Source organism: Penaeus monodon, chromosome 38, assembly GCF_015228065.2.
Source record: "Penaeus monodon isolate SGIC_2016 chromosome 38, NSTDA_Pmon_1, whole genome shotgun sequence".
Classification (NCBI taxonomy): domain Eukaryota; kingdom Metazoa; phylum Arthropoda; class Malacostraca; order Decapoda; family Penaeidae; genus Penaeus; species Penaeus monodon.
This window is the reverse complement of record NC_051423.1, coordinates 16,066,190-16,092,155: the sequence shown is the minus strand read 5'-3', so window position 1 is coordinate 16,092,155 and position 25,966 is coordinate 16,066,190.

Genomic DNA, 25,966 nt, shown 5'->3' with positions numbered 1-25,966 from the left:
TCTATAGTGAATGGTTGTGTGCGCGCGCGTTGTGTGGGTGGGGTGGCTGTGTTGTGTGTGTGAGTCAGCCTTTAGTTCAAAAGTAAATTAGATTATATATTTGACCGTGTTTTAACTCTTCCTCCGAAACAAATGCTTCACCCAATATACCCTATGTGCTACATCTCTGCGCGAAGTTCAAGAGTTAACCACAAAAAACAAAACAAAAAAAAAAAGAAAAAAAAAAAAACACCAAAAGCGTGCATCCCCTTCCGCTGGAGGAATGGAATTTGTAGTTGTGCCGAATTCCTTCCCCGTTTATCGCTGCGCCTGTCGTCCTGCTATCAGGCCGCCCCCTCCTGTCTTTAGTGCACTTAACACATGAGTGGTGTGTGAATATATATGACATGAGTTGGTAGTCCATTGTGTGTGTGTTGATTGTGTGTGTGTGTGTGTGTAGTGTCGTGTGTTTGTGTGTTATGTGTGTGTGTTTGTGTAGGTGTTGTTGTTGTGGGTGTGTAGTGTATGCTGGTGTGCGTTGTGTGTGTGGGTGTGGTGTTGTGTGTGTGGCTGTGTGTGTGTTGTGTGGACGACTGGTGTGTGTGTGTGAGTGTGTGTGATTTGTGGGTCGTATTGTCTATAATGAAGTACTCTTGCCTTTGTGTTGGAAAATACAATATCACCTACAACTACACATAGACATTAATACTGCCGTTTCATGTAACTAACATTAGCTTACACTTATTCTGAAATTCTAAACTTTTTTTTTCCTTCTTTGTGCTTTTACAGTTTAAATATGTTCCTGGTGAGAAAGGTAAAGTAAGTAATGGGAAAAGTATATTTGTATAAAGATTTACACACTAAACTTGAAATTAAAATGATGAGTGGGCCTCCAACGTCGGGAGAGGAAGTCCTAGGCTGTATTGGATTATCCCTGTTTGAAAAAGATGCTGAATAGACCCCCCCTACAAGTAATAACCCAGTTCTATCGATGAATTTAATGGTTAAGTTCAAACTTAAAATATTAATCTTGTCATGTTCTTTACTTTTTCATGTGACTATATTCTTGATACCAATGAATATATATACTCTCGTATTATCCCATCTTTGAGCAGATGATATCTTGGAATATAATAAACCCCTGTTCAGCCGTCGGAATGTAAAACCAGCAGGAGTGTCGACCTTCACAAGATCACCTATTAACAGAAACTATTATTTCAGAGTGAATTCTGGCTATAAGATTAGCTGGGTGATTCGCACATCTCCATAAGGTCATTTGAGTATATCAGGGCAGGTAAGGCTGTAACTGTTTGAGTACGTAATATTAAAATATAATTGTTGAATTGCCTAATTGTTTTGTGTTAATCAAGCAAACCTAGCCCTGCATAATGACAGAGGAAAAAGAAAAGGGGTCATCACGGAATAATGAATATTATCAGTATTACAGAAAAACTGGAAAATGGATATTCATTTCTGGTATATCAGACGAGACTCCAAAGCACTAAATAGCGTCCAGGTTTGCTTCCATAGAGGAACCTACGCAGTATCCCAAGTGCTGAAGAACGTTACATCGTCCTTTCGCATAGGTATAGGACATTCTCCAAATACTCTGGTATCGACCCCCCCTAACAAGAAGCGCCTGTGCCGTGGGGGGGCTTGATGGATACCATATGATTCTGGTGAGCCGGTGCACCAGAGGGGTACCCATACTGGAGGGGTTACCCTGAGGGATGAGACAAAAAGGCTTCTCTTGGTGCATCTCAAGGCCTATGAGAGGGGATGGTGTCACCCACCCTTGCGTTCATTCCATCTTGACCAGGAGAACTACTCCCACGTGTGGTTTGCCGTGTGTGGCATCCGTATTACCATGAGGACGGTATCTGGAGGTGCGCGGGATGCTGCAGCTGTGCCCTACAGGGGGTGTGGTCTAGCAACCTACCTCTTGGTCCTATTCTGCCAGACGGGTGGCTTGATCAAGGCCGGTCAAGTCAAAATCCGCTGGTCAAATATGGATGAGGGTAATCAGACACTAGTCAGTCGCGTAGCGCATAGTGTCCGCGACGCCATGCAGTACTGTAATATTGGCTGTGTATATTTCTCACTACCTGCTGGCTGCGCTTGCTTGAGATGCGAAGTTCTGGCTTCGCCCGCGGCCTCTCACTATGGCCCGGCTACTACCCTGTGGCTCGGGTGGGAAGATTTTGAGACCCCAAGTGTAGCTTACCCTCTGATGGACTCCATGGTACGGGGGGGTGAGGAACATGAAGGAATTCAAATCCATGAGAGTACTACAAATTACAAAGATCTAGCTTCTCCTGACGACCTCCGCAATCCCCTGACCATCCTCTGGACCACCACATGTTATCACTTTGGAACCTTTCAAGCTTTCCAAAGGCAAGAAAAGAAGTGAATGTAATTGTCCCTTTCTCCACCCCGGATAAGAAGAGGAAAAGATTGATGATATTTTAAACAATATCTGCCGCGTGCAACAGCTAAGGTCATAGCGCGAATCCTTGTAAATGAAATATTTAAAGTTTACACCCTTTAAAATCTATAAACTAGATAGACCTATAAATATGCACTTTAAAAAAATTCAAAATCAAGCATACCATATTATACTCTAAGTGTCTAAAATTCTGCATAACATATGCATAATAAATTTTAATAAAATATAGTCTCCCTAGCAAACAATAAGACACTCTATGTCCAATCCTCACCAATACATTCTTCGTGTATATGGGGCAAGACAAGTACATACGTCTTTGGTCTGAGATCGTGCACCTCTTCCAACGACATCGTGGATTGTTAAGGCCTTTGCATCCCTCACAAAGTGCTTGATTTTAGCCATAATCGGCCCATGAGTCAGTCTTGTGTGCCGATCTTAGCTCTTGTATGCAACTTACACTTTTCGGTTGGAGGATGCTAGTCACCCAACTGCCAAGGTCATAATCTATCTCTCGCAGTTTAATTCTGGAGATATGCCTCCATGTTCCTCCTTTATTCGCGATAGACAGTCCTGATGCTGGGTTTCAGGTCGCGTGTGTGGGAGAGGTGAAAACGGAGGCATCACAATGCTGAGCCGGCAGCGCCTAGGCCTTATGATCAGCTCGCGCATTCCCAATTGACACCAACAGCGCTTGGCACCCAACACAGAGTATCTTACGTGTTGACATTCGTGCAAGGCCAATCCTTGAACCTCCCTCACATTGGATGTGATGAGTTAAGCTCTTGATGCTTGCAAGGCACTACGAGAGTCACAATAATCACAACTAGAAGTTCATAGATCTCTAGTCATCCTTAACTGCTGCAAGAGATGGCAGACTTGCAGTGAAGTGAAGATCGAGGCTGCTAGAGAAAGACTGCCAGATGAACAGTCTTCCTTACTGTCACTGCTGCAGAAGCCAACACCATTTCAGATTGGTTGAACCATCTGTATATATCTGCGTCCAACCCTATGTCCTTAGAAAATGTGGGTTGCTGAAGAACTCTCTCTCTGACTACTACTTCAGATCTCTCCCCTTTCCCCATATCCGACAATCCAGTCGACTGATTAGTCCAAGGAGGAATCGCGGAAGAATCAAACAGCCAGAAACTTAGTGAGATTTAAATAAGTTTTTTCTGACAAGATTCCTCATTCTCCTACCATCAGGATCGGCTATACCTGAAGGGTTGAAAACCAATCTGGATGTAGGAGAATCCCGGAATCCTTGTAGTAGTGTAGTAATTCAGGGTTCATGTAGTCCGGTGAATGAAGAGGTGGTCTCCACTCTCAGCTACAGGGACTCCACAGGTCGAAGACCTGAAAGCTACCAGTCCAGATTCTGAGAGCTTCATTATGCACGAGTCCAACATCCGGAGAGCATGTGGGAGTGCAGATGAATAAGCTTCACATGCCAATAGTCAAGCTTACTACGAATAAGCGCTCGGGTAAAGCCGTAAGAAGCATTGTGCGGTCTGCACCCAGATAAATGTGAAAGAAACGCAAAAGTACTAGTGCTTTTGTAGCCTCACGTTAACTTGTTTTTGGATGTGAGGCCACCCATGCTAAGTCTGATGTACAAAATTTAGACATAATTACTTCACATCTCATTGAACCAAATTCAGTGGATTTGCGCCTAATAGAGGGAAGGATGACTTCTCGTTGTGAAATGTTCAGCCATGGTCGACTTGGATAATTTGAACCCAGGATCTGTTGCCCCTGTAAACCTGGCATTTATTGCCAGGTTGCAGTCTGCATGTGTCTTGCCCATTCCTGTAAGTTCCTCCTGGAGCATGTTACAGTTGTAAAGTCATCCACATACAGTTACATGAGCAGCACTTGGAAAACCCTTTACTACTGTCAGTGATTAGCAATGGAAATCAGGCACAATTAAGAACTCTCTTGTGTGACCCCTTTCAGCTGATCTTCAGGTTAGAGAAAACGTTCCCTACCCGAACTCTTAAAATCTTTTGTCAGCAAGGACGTTTTGAGAAAGTAGTTAATAGTCCTCTTAACAATGTTATACAGCTTCATGAGTATGCCAGCTTCAAGTAGTATCATAAGCCTTTCAAGGTCAAAGAAGAACTGCGATCATGTGGCCGGTCACTATGCGAGAGGAATTCCGATAGCAGTTTCCATCCTCCAAGTGGCATCTGTGGTTGATCTTAATTTCTAAGAGCCATCTGTTATGCGGGTCAACATGTTTTCTTTTCCAGCAGCATGTCAACCTGAAGTTGACCATTTTCTCCATCAGCTTGCAGATGCAGCTGTGTGAAGGGAAATTGTCGTAATTTTCACTGGATGCGGAAGCAGCTTTGCAAGTTAGAAAGGAATGATTATAGTTCTCTCCATGTGGCTTGCCGTGCCGCTTCTCTATTGACCTATAAATAGGTCAACCAGGGAATTTCTGGAGCTCTCGTAAAAGTGATGATATCAATTTGGTATGGGAATACGTCACTTCGTGGGGCAGGTCTTACGGCAGAGCTGCAAAGCAGAGCTCTCATTCCTTGTGGCCAAAAATAGGCAAGTGTATGGAAGTCTGCTGCAGGTCCTACTGAAGAACGACACTGGGTGCGTGTTCTTCCCTGTTTCGCGGAAAGTGGAGATATCGAGCAGTGTAAGATGCTCATAAGCGAGATCTCTGCATGATTAGCTTAGCTCATTTGACAAATCTTTTATTGTGATGATTGTATTTATGCCATCTATCTTCAGAGAAGGTTGTGACATGGATTATGCTCTTTCCAGCAACCTTAAAACCGGTCACATGACCCATGCTAGGGGGAACTCCAGAGTTAATGATGGAGAATATGTCGCCACGTCCGTCTAGCCTCCTTTAGCACGCGCCAGGGCCGTGCTCGAGGTATTCTTGTAATGATCAAGGTTACAATGTTGGGGCTTCGTTTCATATTGCCTTAATGCATCTTCTGCTCTGACAGCTGTTGGGTCACCATCAGACCACCATTGGTACTGTAAGGTCGACCGGTAATGACGCGACTATTTGGAAAAATGGATGCTTCCTGCGCCAAGGTGAATTCGTGATAGTGAGGGGATTAACGAGCATATGGAATACACTGGAAATCATTCACAGACCTTCAATACTGCGTTGATCTAAAAAGATTCCACCCGCATGTTCAAGGCGCCATCTCTGCACTACTTTGGAGGACTGGAAACCATTCACCCATCGGAAAGTATTGAAACGTGGATCACTTCCATGCAAATCATCCATACCGCCAAGTGAAGTTCAACTCCGACTCAGGGCAGCCATGAAGTCTATATGAAAATGTCCAGTCAATTGGACATGTGTTGGGAGTGTCATTGTTCAGAGAAAATGGCATCTTACTCTAAGAACAAGGACTCCAAAGGCCCCAGAGGGTGCACAAAGTGTCTCCCCAGAGGTGATGCCGACCATTGAAATCTCCAAGAGTAGAAATAGGAGTGGCAACTGCCCAAGTAGATCTTCCAAATCATAAAGTCAGATTATGTGGAGGAAGTAGATGATGCAACAGTGTAAGGTCGTGTAACAGCCTATTCTCACATCCTTCACCTGCAGTGTGTGCAGGTGGATTCAGCGATGGAAGTGAATATCTTGATATACCATTACTGACCCCATGAGGTCATGGCACAAGTTCCATAATGGGCTGAACTTGAATCATCTCAGGAAATGGCCGATTTCCCTGGTCCTAATCTCTTGTAGGCATACACAAACTTGGTTCCTATGAAGCTATTCAGATGTTGCAGTTCTCCCATTTTGCATGAATCCTGAACCGGTTCCATCGGTATAGGGTATCCAGTTCTATTATGTATTTCATAAGGTGTTTTGGCAGCACCTGTGGCGCGTCAACGTTTGCTCACACCTTTAGGCTGGCCCTTTTCCAGGATCCTGGGAGTACCTTTTAATATTGTGACTGTGGAACAGTTACCACAGGTTTCCTTGGAACAGGTCAGGATTCTTTTGCCTAGGAAAAGGACAGACCTGCAGCCTTTGCTCAGGGCATTCTGTCTAGCAGCGGGACGGCCCCTTGGGATGTTTGTGCGCAGCTGGAGTCTTTGGACAGGTCAGGATATCGTTGATTGTCCAAAGCGTACCTGAGCTGTTACGTCAGGTGCATTCTGCATAGCAGAAAGGCTCCGTGATGGTAGGTGGGGCAGGGGAGCGTCACCCTATGAGCGCCTCTGAGCTTGCTTGATGCTCCAAGAGACCTTATACTTTTGGGAGGAGGAGTCTCCTCAATAGACCCCTCACCCTACTCAGTTTGGTGGAACAATTTCACAGAGCAGTGTTCAGCAATTTGGACTTGGCAGGGTGGGTGTGCTGTAAGAAGCATGGAGGGCAAGGGTGAGGTGGAAGGAGGATTGAGGCTAGAACGAAGCAAAGGACACTCAACGGCTGTGCAAACAAGCACACGGCACATCGCTTTGCCTTGGAAACGAAATTCTCCTTGATCCATTATTACCAATACGTCCTTTTCAAATTTGTACCTGTTACATCTTGCTGTGAGAAGACTTCGTGGCTTCTTGTGCAGTGTTGGTAACAGATATGAACCGTGGAACAGTAGTCATCTCTTGATGACACTGTGTTGTACCACACTTTAACACATACTCTTGGTTGTCCATTTCTTTAAAAACGGCAAGGAGTTGCCCATGTCCCATAACCTTGGCAGTGGAAGCGACGCCATAGGTTGGGCACATATGGGCTACCTGAGGTGGTACCATGCTAGTAACTAAACAGATGGCGGGAATGACTAGTGGTAAAAGTCAGAAGAAGAGCTGTGTCGACGTTCCAAACCAACAACTTTCATTCCTAAAACGTTTTACTGCCAATTACATAAAATTCTCTGAGTCTCTAACAGTTCTCCTCAGAATCCTCATCAGGTCTCAGGAAAAGGACAATCATTAACTGATTAGGGTTTGTGAGGAGAGCATGAACTTGAGCCCAGGAAGTTGCTATATAGACGTGTGGAAGGTCACTCTCGTCTGGTGACGAAACTCAACTATCAGGCTACAATACTCGCTGGGGGTGATGCGCGGATCACGTGACATACTTCAACGATTTTTCCGAGAACTCAAAATGTCAGACCATGATTGATACACTCAATGGTTCTATAACGACATTGTACTTACTATATGAAAGGTCTCATATTTACCAGGTAAGATCTCCTTAGTGGATTGAGGAGGACTTTTCCCCTTCTTACCTGGTTTGGGAGCCCGGGAACCATTACAATTCCCATTCTTGCGCTTTGGAAGCTGGAAAGGTTCCAGAGTGACAACGTGTGATTTTCCAGAGAGAATGGTCGAGGGATTGCGCAGGTCGTCAGGGAGAGAGCTAGATCTTTGTAAATTTGTAGTACTCATACAAATTAGAATTCTTCATTTTCTCACCCCCCCACCCACCATGGAGTCCAAGACTGTATGAATTTCTCCCAGGATATGGCAGCCAGCACTGTTTTGCAGAGTACTTAACAAACTCAAATCCAGGCATGCACACCGTGTTTCTTGATCTTCAATCTGCCTTTGATATTGCAAACCGAGAAATTATTCTTGAGTAACTGGCTAGTTTTGGTATTCAGGGAAAACTGTTAACAGATGTCTCTATCGAATTGATCGGCTCAGGTTCTCTTCAGGGGCATTAAGAGTACTCATACAAAAATATTTGAACTCGGCATACCTCAGGGAGGTGTACTTAGTCCCATGCTATTTAATATCCTAATGCATAGATTACTAGGCGATATACCACTTGAGGGCAATGACTCGATATTTGCATTAAATCCGCATCTGAGGGGAGTGCAAGAGATTTTAGATATACTTTCAGCAGGGGCTACTGAGTGTGGCTTGATAATCTCGACTGAAAAAAACAAGGCACTTGACCCAAAGACAATCCCTCTGCCAAGATTTCATATAAATGACATCGAGCTAGATCTTTGCCACCAGTACAAATACCTCTGCAATGATACAGAGTTTATCAGAAACCTGAAGAAAAGGCTGTGGGAATGGCTGATGCCACTTGGGACACTTGTTGGCGAAGGACCATGGTATCAATATCAATATTGCGACACTTTTACTTTTCATACATACGGTCAGTCATTGATTATAATGCATTGCACCTAGTATTTTTTAAGGAATCAGAGTTGACTAGTTTAGAAATTGTACAAAATAAGTCCATGATGATCATTCTTAGCGCCACTAGAATAACAAGGATATGACAACAGAACCTAATGTACCTTCAGTTTATGAAAGTAAGTTATACATAAATATCACATTTATTGTTAAATCATTTAGAGAACCAAAGTTCCAAAGGTAACTAAAACAGAATAGAGGAGTTAACTTTGAATGGCGACACTGATTCATACTTAAGTCCATGGATACATTTAGCTCAGCTGAACATACCATAATTAAGCCCCTACAGGGACGTTCTGTTCCACTGTGGAAAATGTCGGCCCTAAAGGTACATTATACGACTGCACCAAAAATAGAGTGTCCCCCCTGCTATACTTAAGCAGTATGCACTTCCAGTAATAAATGAGCACCTTGAAACTCTGCATATGAATGCTAAACTGACTGATCCTTGTAGTCTGGGAGCAGAGAAGGATGCGCTTTTGTTGTATATAAAAACAGTATTTTACATCACCAGGATTGTAGGAGGGTTCATAAATGGACTAGCACTAAGCAAACTGAGTTGGCAGGAATACTCATAACCACCGAATTTCTATTGAATCAAGGCTCAGGGGTAATTTTCACTGATCTCAAAAAAGATTGGATCGAGCAACTGGAGTTGTAATGTGAAGCTGGCATGGGCACCTTGACGACCATCTTAGTAGGTGCAAAAAGGCAAAAGTGCGTGTTAGGACGTAATTCAGGACGTCATGGAGGCTGTGAACATCACAACTTCATTAAGGGAATCTGGATAGAAGAATTCACATGAACGGTGTCATTTTTAGCTTATTTTTCGGTGCCCTACATTACATCGAAGCCAAGAATGTCTAGGCCTAATGGTTAAGTGATGCTGTCTGGCAATTGCTTCAACCCCATCTATGGAAGATTGCGAGCCTTGGCAGGATTGAACAGGCAAAGAAGGGTATGTGGCACTATTGTACCATATACTTACGTTTTGAATCGGTCAGCTATTCAGACGTATACGCGAGCTCTTAGAAAACTACTTACAATATACTGAAAATTTTCTGCTGTGATACAACACGGTGATGCAATGCAAAATTTAAAATAACAGCAATTAGGGAAGCTATAGGGCAAGCGAATAAAGAAAAAAAACGACGGAAAAACTTGAATGAGATAGCCAGTCCCTTATTGTTAGTAATCTAGGTAGCTTTGAAAAAAGATGTTTTTATTACATAGTTTTTATTACATTTTATTACATAGATAATCGAGATGTCTCCATCACTGGTTTTTGAAAAGGTTTTGTAAGCTGCTTCCTGAGTCGCTTACCAGCTAGCTTTGCAGTACTTTCTTTGCCAAGATGATGAAGGAGTATTGTGCAAAAGTTGCACGAGATAGCTTTTATTAGAGTGAAAATATGGTTGTTTGTGACAGCAGTGTCAAACATGTGAGAAGACAGCTCTGGAAAAAAATTTGCCAAATCAAGGGATCTTAGCACAGCAGCTGCTATGGCATCTTGAATTTTGGCTTCATGAAGAAGTTTGCCATCAGTTGATGCAAGTAAGCATTCAAAACATCGCTCAGTTTCTTCACAAATGATGACAACACTCTGTGCAGGCTTGATCAAACCTCCTCTGTCTTTGAACTTAGGAAACTGTCTTCAGCTGCATGTTTGTCCAATTTTAAGGCTGCACAACAAGTGTGACAATGCAATTGCCTTTCTGTCATCTTGACTACATATCCTGAAATATAGGATATGGATGCCTTTTTAAAGTCAGAGATTCTCAAACCATTGGTACTTGGTAAGAATCTTTCAAAATATGAAGAATGTCTGTTGGATTTCTTGATACACAGTTTCTATTGCCCACTTGGATGGTACTACATAAGAGGACACGTTTATATGCTGCAGTGAACTGTTTCGTTGTTGGGTTGTTGAATCCACCAGCAGATCTCACAGCACAAAAAAACAGTTCCAGATGATCTTGACTTAGCTTGTATGTCAGGAGATACTTTAGTGGAGAACTCTCTCTCTCAACCCAGTCGTTGAAATACCTTGTATGCTCCTGGTGGCAATAAGAAAGCCAATGAAACCAGTCTTCCGTTGGATGAAAGCATATAATTTCCTGGTGTATCTTTAATTCCAGGATATAGCTGTGTGCAGTATCAAGAAATGGATGCCAAGATAACTTGTTTGAAACACGCAATGCAGACTTGAAGCCCTTTGCAAACGGATTTCTTGTATTAAGAATATCAAAAAGGCGATCAAATGTATGTATGAATTTCACTGTGGCATTACAACCAGAGACCTGTGGCAGTTTAAGAACATGTGAGCAATATTGTAATGCATCAGTGACACTGGAACTGAAGACTTGTGCAGCCAGGTTCACTTTCATCTTTTGCTGTCTCCATTCAATGTGAGTCAGTTTTAATTTATTCCCAAGCCTCAGATCTTCACATGCTTGTAATTTATGTAATTCCACAATATATTGCCATCGTATATGTTCGCCATTGAGATCAACAAGAATACCACCATCTGCCAGAGTGTTTCTAACTACCTTCAACATATGACACATGTCTAATAAAACATATCTTCTCACCAGAATTCGATGGATGGCTAAACCAAGTGATCAGGTTTGTTGGGCTCAAGCATGCACCCAGCTTAGACAGCATGACAAAGTGACAAGATGGACCATCACAAGTGATAGAAAAACCTTAACCCCCACATCTGCAATTCTTCTCAAACAGTTTCTCACAAGATTTGCCCGCTCAAGACCACTAAGGCCGTCAACAAAGAAACATCCAACTGGAACCTTTCAAGAACTATTAACTGATACAACCATCAACACAAGTGCATCTCTATTGTACGGCAGGGAATCAACATCATTCACACAATTGCCCAGATCAATGAAACCACAAAACTATCTACCATCCCATTCTACATGCTTGCGGATGGCCATTTCGTCTAGCAAGAGAGAATATCAGCTGATATGACAGAGGCTCTAAATGCCTGGAAAGCTGGCTTAGTGAATCTGGGCTCTGCTGGTACTTTACCATATCACTTCCTTATCTGTGCTTGATGTGGTAGTGCAAGATTGAAGCTCTTTCAAACAAACTCATAAGCTTTGCCGAATAAATTGTAACGTCATAGCAAAGGAACGAAGTTCTGCAGGACAGTTCTTGCCCCTGAATGTTTTTGCAGATGAAGCCCGTTTCAAGATTTCGAGTGAAGCTCCTGAAAATGACTGAGAGAGAATCTCTTCACACCCAGATGAAATTAAATGTTTGTCCTTTAGAACTTTAATAACTGTTTTGAATGATTGCACACGTTTCTTTAGTCGTCTGTTATTCTGTTGCTTACATTTCAGTTTCTTCCTCAGACCAGCAATCTTTTCATCTTTCTTCTCTAATTCTCTTTGGACTTTACTTGGAGACAGGCTTCTGCTGTATGTATGTGATCCAGAAGAACACATTCAGTACTTTGTTTGGTATCAACTTTTTGCACCTTTTTTGCTGGGGAATCGTCATGCAATGCAACATGGTCATCAGCCAATTATGGAATAGCTGATTTCGCTCTATTGGCTGGTGCTTTCCGCTTTTTTGTAACCTGGAATTGGATGAAAAGACATTGAATATCTTAATAGGAACTGCCTAAAACTAATTAGCCTCATTCTTTAATTTATATATATTTTAGTATTATATGATATACTCAGATTTTCAATTTATAGATAGGGTAATAGAGGGGGAATTAGACAATTTGTTCAGATGATATTATGATATCAATTAAATTTTTTTCCAAGATTGTTAATTTCACAGCAGTTATCTAGCATGGCCATTGTCACCAGTTATTCAAAGGGATAAGTTCTATTTTAAACAATGGTTTTTAAATCTTGCACATTGCTCTAACCAATTGAAATGTAATTCTGCTTTGCAAGGAGTTATCCTGCTAGTTCAATCATATAACTGCAGTGCGAGAAGAAACTTGGAAAGGTAAATAAATCATTACATGCACATTCTCCAGTAGAGCTAAGCTGGAGAGTCAAACTATATTTATGTTTTTAGGGAAGTCTTAAATAAAATACAAAAACCTTTAACAAATTTATATTTTTCCCAGGTAAGAATTTACTTCATGTTAAACTGATGGTAATTAGCTAAAATTGGACGAATCAGTGATATTCGTGAATACAAGCTACACGTACCTTTATCAGGTGTGATGGAAATGCAAAGATGGTTGGTACTGCATCCTGTTTCAACGAATTGTTTGCCCAGTTTTGTCAAAACACGAGTCTTCAAAATGCTGTGAGCATACTGTGGCATGACATGAGGGATTATAATTCTCTCTACGAAGATACTGAATCCATTCCTGGCATCTTTGTAGATCTTTTGGAAACCTGTCAGATTGAAAGCTAATTATTTGTGATAGTTGAAAGTCAACTGCTAAGTGCTTATCCTTTCGTCAAGAGAGGAAGTCCATCGCCAAGGCGCGAGGCCTAGTCAAATATTAATATCTGTCGGCGTTCAGTGTCAGTGTTCAGACTGCTAAATCTTCATTAAATCAATATCTAGCTTTCATTATTATCAAATTTTAGCTAACTGTGTTACAGGAACTCAGTTCTTTGAATGAAATCCTGTCATACTCGATCGTTTCGAGTTGTGGCCTAGAGGTAACCAAGTCAAATCTTGGGCTTGTAAAATTAAGTATAAAACCAGGTAGGCACAAAGCGAGCACTTACTTGTGAAATGTTATCTTCATTGAAGTACTTTCACTTTTTTTTTTTTATCCCGTACGGTTAGTGCAAGCAAACGCGCAAACGTCAGCCAGTACACTACATTGTTTACATCAGGGCTTTTGGACCTCCTAAGATGGCGGAAATCAAATTTGGCGGGCTTCAGAGTTTCAGGAGATGGAACAATGGGTTGCTCGATCCAGCCTTTTTCTGAGATCATTGGGTAATTTTATGCCAACATAATCCAGGCTTTGAACACTCTAGACAAAGGTGCAGGAAATATTGCAAATGACATCAGGGTACACGTGCATCGTGCAAAAGAACGAGGCCATGATATACGTTTTGTGTGGATTCCATCGCATGTTGGAATCCCTTGGTAGGATCATGCTGATCGCCTAACAAAGTCAGCATGTGACAAGCAGAGTGTGGATACAAGATCTTGTGACACCCTATTTCTAGGATTATACATCATTTTTTTAAAACCTTCCTTTTTTTTAAAGAGACTTGATCCTGAGTTGAAATAATTCTCAACGTATTTAAAGCTGTAGCATAAGCAACCTTCCAAAAAGATGAACCGCCCCCACCCCCGTTTTACGCAAGAAAAACATATCGATGGTCTTATATATAAAAACCAAAAAACAAAGACTAGTGTGTATGGCGACCCGCAGTGTAATGAAAACATTACAATGTGTAACCACTTGGTACATTTGTATCCCAGAGTGCAAGTGGTTTACAGCCCTTAGACAACCGAGCATGAGGTACGGAGAAAAAAACTGATTTTTAACTTCATTTCAATTATGTGATCGCCTAAAAAAAAGATATTATTTCACTATCATATATGTCTTAGAAGAATAAACAACTTTTTGTATCCTAAATTGGAAAAATAAAAGTTATATCCACATGCTGTTTTTTTTTTTTTTTTTTTTTTTTAAATGTAGCCCCCCTCCCGTCCCGATCATCTGCTTTTCTCACCCAAGCCGTTGTGTTACTTGTTATCTTATTAGCAGATTTAAAGGAACGGTCTGTTTGGGGTAATTGTCCCTTTCCTTTAACTGATAGATTACTTATTCATAGTTTAATGTCATAGTCTAATAATTCAGACTGTAATACATTACATAATCTGTGACCACGGAATCAAATTGTATCACAGTTTGCCTACGTTCTGTCAGTTAGCCAGAGCTTTAACCTAAAAAAACGGACCTCTAAAAAAAAAAAAAAAGATAAGAAAAATTTGCGTGTTTGCAGAGCGATAACGCTGGTTTTTTTTTCTTTCTTTCTTCTCTTCTTTTGTAGAAAGGAATTGTTTTTACTTCATGAATAATATTGCACGGATTAATCTGTTATCTATAAGTACATAAAAAACAATATCTAGTCTGTTTAATGTATAGATCTATTGAATTTCTATTTATCAATTCTATGTATCGATCTCCATGCTATCTCTCTCAATTATCTGGGCTTATCTTTAGTGTATATAAACAAACCTCACCCACCACCACCACAAACAACACACACAAACACACCCCCACCAACACACACACACACACAACACACCACACAACCACCAACACAACCACCAACAAACACATGATGCCCACGCACACGCACACGCACACAACCACACAAAAACACAAACCCAACTAAAAACCCATACAAACAAGCAAAACATAAAACACACCCTAACGAGAAGATAACTTTCCTTCCATTAACAGCGCAACTTTTTCCCTTTTTGTTCCGTCTCGGAAAATAATAGGTTAACGGTTTTTCCGTCCCTCTAGAGGATAATTAGGGGAGAAGTGGCGGCGGCCGCCGTCCACCGGCTCATCGCGTGTGATTGCTGGGCCCGGGGGCCTGGGTGGGGGGGGGGGGGGACCACGGCGTTGCGGCCACCACACCACAACCCATAGACATATCGGGAGATGTCAGGTTGTGCCCCATATTATATAGGTAAACACACAAAGGATTAGACATTTATTATTCAATAATTCTAACTACTAAATATAGACGTAGTATATAATATATATATATATATATATATAATTATATCATATAGATATATATAGTATATATATATATATATATAATATATATATATATATATATATATATATAAATATAATATAGTGTGTGTTTATAGTGTGTGTGTGTGGTGTTGTGTGTTGTAGTGTATATAGTATACTATGTCGATATACTATATATATATATAATATTAATATATATAATAATATATAAATATATGTATATTATATATATATGTATTATATTACCAATACATCATCAATCATACAATAACGGTATGCTCATGTTTGAGCAGCCGTGGAAACTTCAACCATCCTTCGCCACCTCAACGTCGATTCATCCGCTTTTCTTTCCATTGATACCTTCATCGACAACCCGCAAAATCTTTTGATGTTGTCGCCTCAGTCTTGTCTTCGGTTTTGCGCTACTTTCACTCGGTTCGCCCGATCAACCAGACTGTCAGCAAGTTCTTTTTTTTCTCAACTCTTTACTTTCTAATTCATAATGCACCAATAAAACTTTAATTTCCTTTTGTTCAAGATTCCAACAGCCTGTCTAACAAATTTATTTATCTCAGTCTGGATTAATCATTGGTGTTAGAGTTTTTTGTTCCGTAGAATAGAAAAGGTTGAGTGGATTCCCCAAGGATCCTTCTCACCGCAGTTCTCCAAACTAACTTTAGCAGGAGGGGAGAACTATAATCTCTGCTTAAAAACTAGTTTTTTTTACACTGTGTTTTGTTAATACTTTTTACGCCAGACATGTTATTTAGTGAAACAGTACTCAGTAGAAAACCGAAGGGGTGGTTTTCACCCAGGATAGCCATTGCCGATGCTGACCACCTTCAACCAGCAAGCCTGGCATACGGAGCTTAAAGGGTGCGATCCCTCCCCAAGGGACCAACCCCAGGGTTTGCAGTGTTACTTTGTCTTACCAGGAGGGTTCATGTTTGAGCAGACAGGCGTGGTCACAGCATGATATTTCAATTGTAGGTTTTCATGTTGTGATGCTCTTGGAGTGGAGACGTGTTAGGGTCCCCCAGCCCTTTCCCGGGAGAGTGCGGAGGGCGGGAGGAGGAAAGGAGAAGTTTTGTCTGAGATTTTGCCGGTGGTACCTCTTCAGGTGGTAATCATTACTCTTATTTTACCGGCTTTGGGTAGGACCAGGCACTGCCTTGGCGTAATGGAGTTAATGCTCAAAGGCCACATTTGATTTTTGCCTATTTAGCCAACCCCAGTGGCTAAATAGGCAATCGAGTGTGTTATATAGATATCTATATATTATTATATTAATTATATATATATCTATATATTTATATAACACAAACACAAACACAGTAATCGACGTGTACCCAAAGAAGAAACCAGAAAAAAAAAGAAAACAACAGGGAAAAAGAAAAGGGTCAAACAGGCCACAGTAGCAACACGGCAAAAAAATAAATGTAACGTTTCGACTCTTCACGGTTCTCTTAGACGAATATAAACCAAAGTGGATGGGCTTGTTTACATTCGTTGAAAGAGGAACATCGAGTGAAGAAGTTAGAAAACGTTACGAATTTTTAGTTCTTAGTTGCTCACTGTGGGCTGTTTCCCGCTGTGCAGCTTTATAATTACTTTCTTTATTATATATAATATATATTATATGATACATATATATATATATATATATTATATAATATAATATTATTATATATGTATATATATATATATAATATATATATATATATATATAATATATATCCTATATATATTATAGTTATTACATATTATATATAAATATATATAATATATATATATATATATATATAATATATATATATATGTATTATAGTATATTATACATATATATATATATAATAATTATAATATATAGATATATATATAGAATATATATACTATAATCATATACATCTACGTCACAGCGGGAAAACAGCCACGTCGCGCCAGTTGATACAGGTGAGTGTATGTGGAAGAGTAGTGACAAAACTATATCTATATATATATATATTTATATATATATATACTATATATATATATATAATATAACATATATAATATATAATACGTATATTATATATATATATATATATATATATACGTATATACATATATACATAATATATATATTGTATATATATAAACATATTATCGTATATATATATATATATATATATTATATTATATATATATATATATATATATCATATATCATCATCAAAACGGTACTGTCAGTTGAGCAGCCGTGGACCTATCCAACATCTCTTTTGCCACTAAACTCACGATCTTACGCTTTTCTTTTTCCCATTGTACATCGACAGCCCGCAAAATATCTTCTTGATTGATATTGCGCTAGTTTGGGTTCTTCGGTTTCTTCTTTCCTCTGTTTCCATTCACTCATCCCTGTTTCCTGTCAGACAAGTTTTTCTCAATATTTTTACTTATCATTACTGACCAATTTTTTTTTTTTTTTATTCATTTTAATCTTTCTATAAATATTTAAAACTTAATTACCTCCTGTAAAGATGGTAATTCTTCCGTTTTAGTCCGGGCGTGAATTTCATCACTATGTACTTAGTTTTTTAAAAACAGCTCCAAGAATAAAGTGAAACTCTTTCACATTCCACAAATATTTCATTGATTGTAACATTGTTCATCATTGTTCATTGGGTTTCTTTGAATCTCACGCATAAGAATAACAAAGCCAGCCCCTTTTCGCTTTGTTCCAACTTACTAGAGTCAGTTGTTATAGTTGGTCAGTGTGATACGATGGCCAATAAAACTATTTATCATCGGGTACCTAGATTTGATATTTGTATCCTCCAACATCTACAGTTCCTTTCAAAATTCCCTCTGTAGAGCACCTCTCACTATATTGTTTCACGAATAATATGGTTAAAGAGGTGCGGACAGAATGCTAACCTCCCGTCGTAATCATTGTTTGACTCGAACCCCTATTCTGGTAACCAATAAGTGGGTTTTACCAGTGCTTTTTGTTGGTCATAATGGCTTTTATTAGTTGGATGAAGTGTTATGGATACTTCATAGCTAAATTAATGTTATTCCAGAGGGGAATATCGTGATCAACAGCGAATTCAAAAGCTATACATTAATCGAGGAACAAGGTTAGAGGTCGTCCCCCTTTTGATGTTCTCTGTTTTTTGTCTAGGACAATATTTAGATTTTGAATCTGGTTTTCTGGTACCTTTTTCAGGGCGGAAAACTGGCGTTTCGTCTGGCACAATTTCCTCCTACTTTAGACCTTCACTTCTATTCACAATAATTTCAACAAAATTTTGGCTGCGTGACTTATTAACTTTGCTTGCACATTGTCCGTTATTGTTGCATTTGAGATGACATCACCTTTTTTTTTTTTTTCTTTTTTTCCTTTTTAGGTATGGGCAAGATGTAAAGAGATTCTTACCCCAGTCTCTGTCCATCTTCCTTTATTCCTATTTTTGTTCAACAGAGTTTGTAGAAGGGAGGGGGTGGGGGGGGGAGGGGGGGGGGTGGGGAGGCGGGGGGGGGGGGGGGGTATCAACCACTTTTTTTTTATTCTTTTCTCTCGGTATTCGGTGTGGTCGCCAGCATTTCTTAAAATTAGTTCTGCTGTTATTTCAATCTATTCTCCGGGCTCGTGCGTATTCTCTATTTTTTATGGATTTTACTAACTCGTACAGCAGTCGGAGGTGGATTTTCATACTTCGTTGATCATTGAGTAATAATGTTTGTTGTTAGATCTTTTTATCTCTTTTTGATTAAGAGCTTGGCGAAAAATTATTGGATTCCATTAATCTGTGACTATTTTCCATCACAATTATAAAACAAAGTAAAAAAAACAAGAAGGAACTATTTGAGTTCAATCTTCATGTTCTTGATAGTGGCACATTTGTAGGTTTAAATTCGTGTTGATGTTTTTCGTAATCCTTTGTGTAGAGTTTCTTTAGTTGTCTTATTGATAATTAAACAGTTTTTCATTTCTTTGGCCCCAATGTTAATTTAAAGATTATTTTTTCCTTATCCTCATGTCGCATTAATCTTGTGATTTTGTATTTTGTTGTTTTTGTAAATAACTTTTTCAACACTGGATTATTTGCATACCCTTGATTGTAGCACTTCTTGTTTATTTTTCAATTTCATTTAGTTTGTTTTTTTTCAGATATATCCAGGGGAAATATTTTTCTTTTTATTTTTGGCGATAGGTTCTTTAGCAGCAGCGCTCAACAGGAGAGGACCAGGTCTTTTCCTTCTTCCCACCCAACTCATTTGCGTTTGTTTTATTCATCCTTAACATTTTGATTGAGTAATTTCCAAATTTTTGTTAATTTGACATTTGTAATTTCTGTAATTGTTATCAAGAGTTACTGTAGTCGAGCCTTTTAGAGGTGGTGTTTAGACGCTCCATCTTTTTGAGTCTTATTTTAAATGTCTATGAGTTAGTAGTTGGTGAGTAACTGTTGCGGTCGGCACCATGGTTCTTGTCTGGCATTTTATGCAACTTTTCCCCAAATTTTGGTTCAGCACAATCCACAATAATAATGTAGGTCAATGTGGTGCGTGTCTTTTGTAATGGTGAAAACACGTTTGGTACAAGTGTATGGGTGGTGCTATGGAAACCAATATGTATTGGCTTTATAAAACTTAGATTAATTTGTAATACAAGAGAATTCAATAATAAAATCTGTACTCTTTCATTTATACTTCCAAGGCACGAACACCACCCACCAAATTTTCCGAAGGTAGTTCATTTTTAGATAATTTTTATCCCCTAACTTTGTGGCGTGATGTATCCCTGAATTCATTTTACATCTCTGTTTGGGGATGTGCTCTTAAAGTAATATTGGAGAGAGTTATTAAAAATTTTCCATCTCATCAATGCAATGTCTGGTGGTTCGTAGATCTGTATAATTACTAAGGGTTATGAGGTTTATTTGGCTTGTTATTCTCGAATTTAAAAGGCGATCATTTTTTATGGGGCTTGTACACCCAATTAGTTTTTTAGCCCCTTGTTGACCATTTGCAGTTTTTATTGTGAGAATCATGCAATCTCCGTATATCTAGTTAACTATATAATATATATAATATATATATATATCATATAGATATATATATATTATATCTACGTATATATTATGTATGTATATATAATATATATATATATAGATATTATATAAGATATATATATATATATATATATTATATATATATATATATATATAATATATATGATATAGATATTATAAATATGTATATGTACTGTCTATATATATATTATATATATCATATATAATATATATATATATATATATATATATTATATTATAATAGATATGCGTTAATATATAATATATATATATATAATATATTATATTATATATATATACATATAATATATATATCCTATATATAATATATATATATTTATATATCTATACGTATATTATATCTATATATATATATATATCATATATATATATTATAATAATATATATATATATATATATTTATATATATATATATATATATATATACATATATATATATATATATATAATAATATATATATATATATATATATAAATATATATCATTATATATATCATATATATCTATATAATTATATATATACAGTTGTCACATTCACACTACACAACTGTATACCTGCGCGTGATTCACGTTTATTAAGCCAGTTCACCCCCATGTTCCTAGTTCACGTTCATGTATCTAATTTGTATTTTAATTCGTTTTGTGTTATGAAAGGTCATGTTTTACTCATATATATTTTTTTTCTTTTTTTTCTTTCTTTTCTTGCTTTTTTTTCTTTCTTTTTTTTTTTTCTTTTTTCTGTTTTTTTTTCTTTCTTGATTTTGTCAGTCGTGGACGCGCGACACTGCAAATTTTTTGTTCTTTTTTTTTTGTTTTTTTTTTATATGAATTTATTTTTTGTTGTTTTTGAATAATCACGCGGTTCTATTGAATCATTTCTTTAATTAATGTTTTAACCTTCTACTAATGACTTATTTTATGAAAGTTTTATAAATATACTGATCTCATTTTTACTGTTTCATGATTTTAGTCGTTTTTTATTTATTCATAAACTCTTTTAGATTGTTTTTTATAGCTTTTCATTAATGATTTTTGATATTTTTATATGGAATTAATAATTTTAAGAACAATATGTAATTTATTTGATTTATTTGCAAACTACACTCAAGGTTGTACTGGCTTTTTTTCTGGGGGGATGTATTACGCTAAACCCAAAAAAACGGAATGCAAATTTAAAACAATTTACTTTACAAAGATGAAGTTGGAAATCAATTTTGTAAATTGTAAAACCAGTAATACTCACTTTAAAAAACAATTATTTTTTTCCCCCTTTTCTTTTATCATTCTTAATCTTTTTTAACCTGAGATACGGATAATATAATATATATATATATATATTAATACTATATATATTATATAATATATATAATATATATATATATGTAAGAAAAGTATTCCAGAAAAGTTTCCTGACTGAAGTGTTTGCCTTTTGTTTATGTTTTTTTTTTTTTTTTTTTTTTTTTTTGTTTAATGAATATTTACCGTACCCCCTGACTATTTTTTTCACTAATCATTTTTTTACTGATCTCCTTTTTATGATCTTCTACTGATCTTAATTTCCTTTTACCATTACTTTTACATACTTTTTACTATACCTTTCACTGACGTTTAAATGAGGTTTCGGTATTATATATCTATTTGTTTCTGTTCGTTATTTTGCCCTTCTGTCAACGAGTGGTGTTTACATTGTTTTTCTTCTTATTTCTAGCTACCCACAAGGTTTTTTTTTTTTTTTTTTTTTGTCTTTTTTTTTTTTCTGCGCCTCCCGCTCGTGCTGATTACACTTGATATTTTTGTTTTTTTTGTTGCCTATTGCTCGTGCTACCCCACCACACAACTTGCTTGGCTACACTGCTGATCTGTACCACTACTGTTTGTTGCTATTGGCTACTAATATTCCATATGTTATTGCTCCATGCTACCATATCTGGCTTATGTGCTACCACTACTGCTTATGGTCTACTATTAGCCAACATACTGCTATTGCTGCCTGTTTATACCGGCTTCCCAACTACGCGCGATGCCTTATATAACTAACACAGTGGCTTTGGGTGATGAGAAGGACACTAGAAATTTAAGGCACCTGATAATATACAAAATGATTTGTTTGATCTAATTTTCAAAGAGAAGTTATAGTCTAATTTACTCCAAGAGGAGTGAACAGGACCCTTAACCTTTATTCTTCTCTCGGTACCTTTAAAGACCTCTCCGCTCACGGGAGAGGGGGAGATCGCCGGGAGACACGCAAGGCTGAGTGTCCGAAATGATTTAAATTTAATTTCGGGCTCTTTTTACGGACATGGTACTAGGCACCCTTTAAGCTCGAGAGGAATTACCTTACAAAACATTGAATATTTGGTGAGGCAATCGTTTGGGCATGTTGCTTAAGTCCTACTAGCGTCCTTCTTGCTAGAGAAACGTCCGCACAAAAATAGGCTACTTCCGCTAGGCTATTCAATCTCTTGCTTTGTCGGCCTTTAAAGAGGACTTTTTTGGAGGAAGTAGCCAGGTAATTTATTGGCAATATTTGTGACTATTTGTTGTATTCAAGAGATGTGCCAATTTCTTCCAGCCTAATCACATCTTTTGTAGAGATAGATATATGTACTAATATCCAATCGCCCAGAGATTTGTTGGCACTATGGCTAGGGGAGCCTGACCTTGCTCAGTGTGCTTGGTAGTATCTTGTATTGTTCGTAACCTGTGTGGGGGTGACGAGGAGCGAGTGGGTTGCGGGGGGGGGGGATGGGGCAGCCGGGGGTGGGGAGGAGCCGGTTTAAGTGTACCCTATGTTAAGTGTACCCAGTGTTAAGTGCACCCAATGTTAAGTGCACCAAGTGGATAGCGACGGTTTACGTGCAATCATGGTTAAGTGTACCAAGGTTACAGTGCGCCCAGTGTTTATGTGCATGCCCAGTGTTAAGTGCTGCCCAGTGTTAAGTGTTGCCCAGTGCTAACTGCTGCCCAGTGTTAAGTGCTACCCGTGTTAAGTGTGCTTGGCATATCATGCTCATTGCTTAGGCCAGCCCGCCCAAACAAAGCAAGACGAAAAGATACTTGCCATGTAAATAAAAAAAGCCCAGTCAGTGAGTTAGCCTAGTTCTCTTGCATCGTCACCAGTGCCGGGACTATCTGCAGAGCAACTTCCAGAGTTGTGCTCACGGTTCAAACCCAGAAGTAAGGCAAGCAGTGATAGTTATGGACCGTGTGAAATACCCCCAAATGACTTTGTTTTCCCGAAAATTCTTGAAAAAAAAAAGAACAAGGCCTTATCTAGGAAATGAATATGTGGGAAGAGAGCAGACTACACCAGTTTGCCGGAAGCAGATTAGCTAGGCAAGAAAGAAGAGAACCCAGTCCCACCTCCAGCCGATGGAAGTCTTACAGGACCTGGTCAACCAAAAAAGTCAAAGTTACCAACCCCATTGGATCGGTTGTCGTAACGACTAGCCAGCCCAACCAAGCAGAAAGCCGTGGAGGCCCATTTCCAAGACAATATCAGGAAGGACCAAGGCAGGATGAGCACCCACCCCAGATTGCCAGGCATATGGCATCAGTTTTTGATGGGGAAGGACAAAGGAAGGAAAGAAGACGCTTGACTTGTGAAAAAAAGAGAAGGAGGAAGAATCAGGCAAGAGGGGTTACTTTAAGTACTAAGCACCTCAAACGCCCCAGGCAGGAGGAAAATGGGGAATACGGGTGAATCCACCAGCTTTTTTCCAGTGCAGCCGATCACCTATGCCAGAAACCTGCCCAAGGCCAGTGCAAGCTTCAGACAAATCAAAGCACTATCTACATTCTGCGCACCAGCCTCCATTTGGAAGAGACCACGTTTCCCCCAAGGGACATTCACAAAATGTCATAAAGTTCTTGCGCGTTGAGATATCCCTCACTTCCCAAGGGAATTACTTCAGCAAAAAAATAAAAAAAAATTCAATAAAAAATCAACCTCTCTTTGAAGATGGAATCTGGAGAATGGAAGGCGGATATGCTCCATAGGGAAGAAACGTGGTTTAAACCACCAACAAGTGAAGCATTCATCTAGTGGTTACATATGCTAATTACCGTGGGAGGGGAGAACAGCCAGACCCACATAATCCACCATCACCACATCTTCTTTTCTTTCCCCATTTTGGTTTTGATTATAACAAGCGCTGGGACACGTTTTTCAAAGCAGGCCTTGCGGACCTAATTCCGAGTGGAAGGGGGAAGGCGGGGGGAAAACTGTGTGAGGGGGGACGCGAGGGAGGGAAGCGCAGGGGGGGAAGGGGAGGAAAGGTGAAGGGAAGGGATGGGGGAAACCTTACAATGGGGGGGCAAATTCTTGTTTACAAGGTTCTTCTATGTAGAAATAAGATGATGCGGACAGGCCCCATGGGATTTTTACCATGCTAACTGAAGGGTGCGGTATACCAAGGGTACCGTGAGCCATAGGTGATCCCTCAGGACTGATATGGTGCGTATTCCTGTCTGAGATACCACCTTGGCTTAGGGATTTTTTTGCCCTAAAGGAAGACTGCCTACCATCAAAACTTGCTGAGGCCACGCAAAGGAGATCTGGAATTACCGAAATTGGTAACAGGCATAGAGGAGAGGAGAGAGTCAATACTTGCCACCAGTCTCCAACTGCATGATGATTAACCTCGAGGATCGACTTCTTGGCAGGCGAGTGTCTACATACAGACCGTCCACTCTCTGTAAACTGAACTGTATTCCTAGCCTTGTTTTTGACTGAACAAGAGAAGAAGAGGAGAAGAAAGCAGATTTGTTTTTTGTTACTGGAATTATGCCATCACGCCCTGCCCCCCCCCCAACTCAATGGGTCTGAATTTCCATTGTTTGTAGCTACCACCAAGCACTTCAGATGCCTGCAGCAGCAGCCTTCTTCGCTTGTCGGAGAAGTGGTTAGAGGAAGTGCCCCCCCCTCCCACCCCCCCCCCCCTTTCAGTTTCGGCAAAATGGAGAGGAGCTCCCAGCCCCACTGGTGGTTCGTCTTCTCACAACGGGGGCAACAAAACTACAGCCAGCACGCTAGGGACCAAGTCGAACCAGTCGGAGATAATCTCCTCGTGCCCGTTGATGCACCAGGAGGCGGGGTGGGGTCCATCGGTGACGACTCTCATGGGGAAATTATGCTCATTAACACGCGGGGGGGAGGGGGGATCCGAAGTCACCTTCGTTAAGGATTCTGACTGCCTTCGTTGGATACATCCATAGGCCTCGAGCAGCAATGTTCCACCAAGGGATACTTTTCGCAGGGTGTGACCAGGCCAGCCTCTTATATCATCTTAGAGCTGACCCTTCCTTTCCACTGGATGAACACGCCCCTTACTGCATCATCACCAAGGTTCTATCGCTCTCCGAGTTTGAATCTCCTTTTTCCAGATGACATTTGTCCATAAGGAATGGATCTCAATTCATAGTCTATAGTGCCACTACAAAGTTGACGCAAGTCTTGTTTCGAGGGGAGGGGATTCTGTTCTCGAGAACAGAATCCTCAAGTGGAGGCTGCAATGCCCCCCACTCTGGCTATTTCCTGCATGGTCGTGTTGCACATA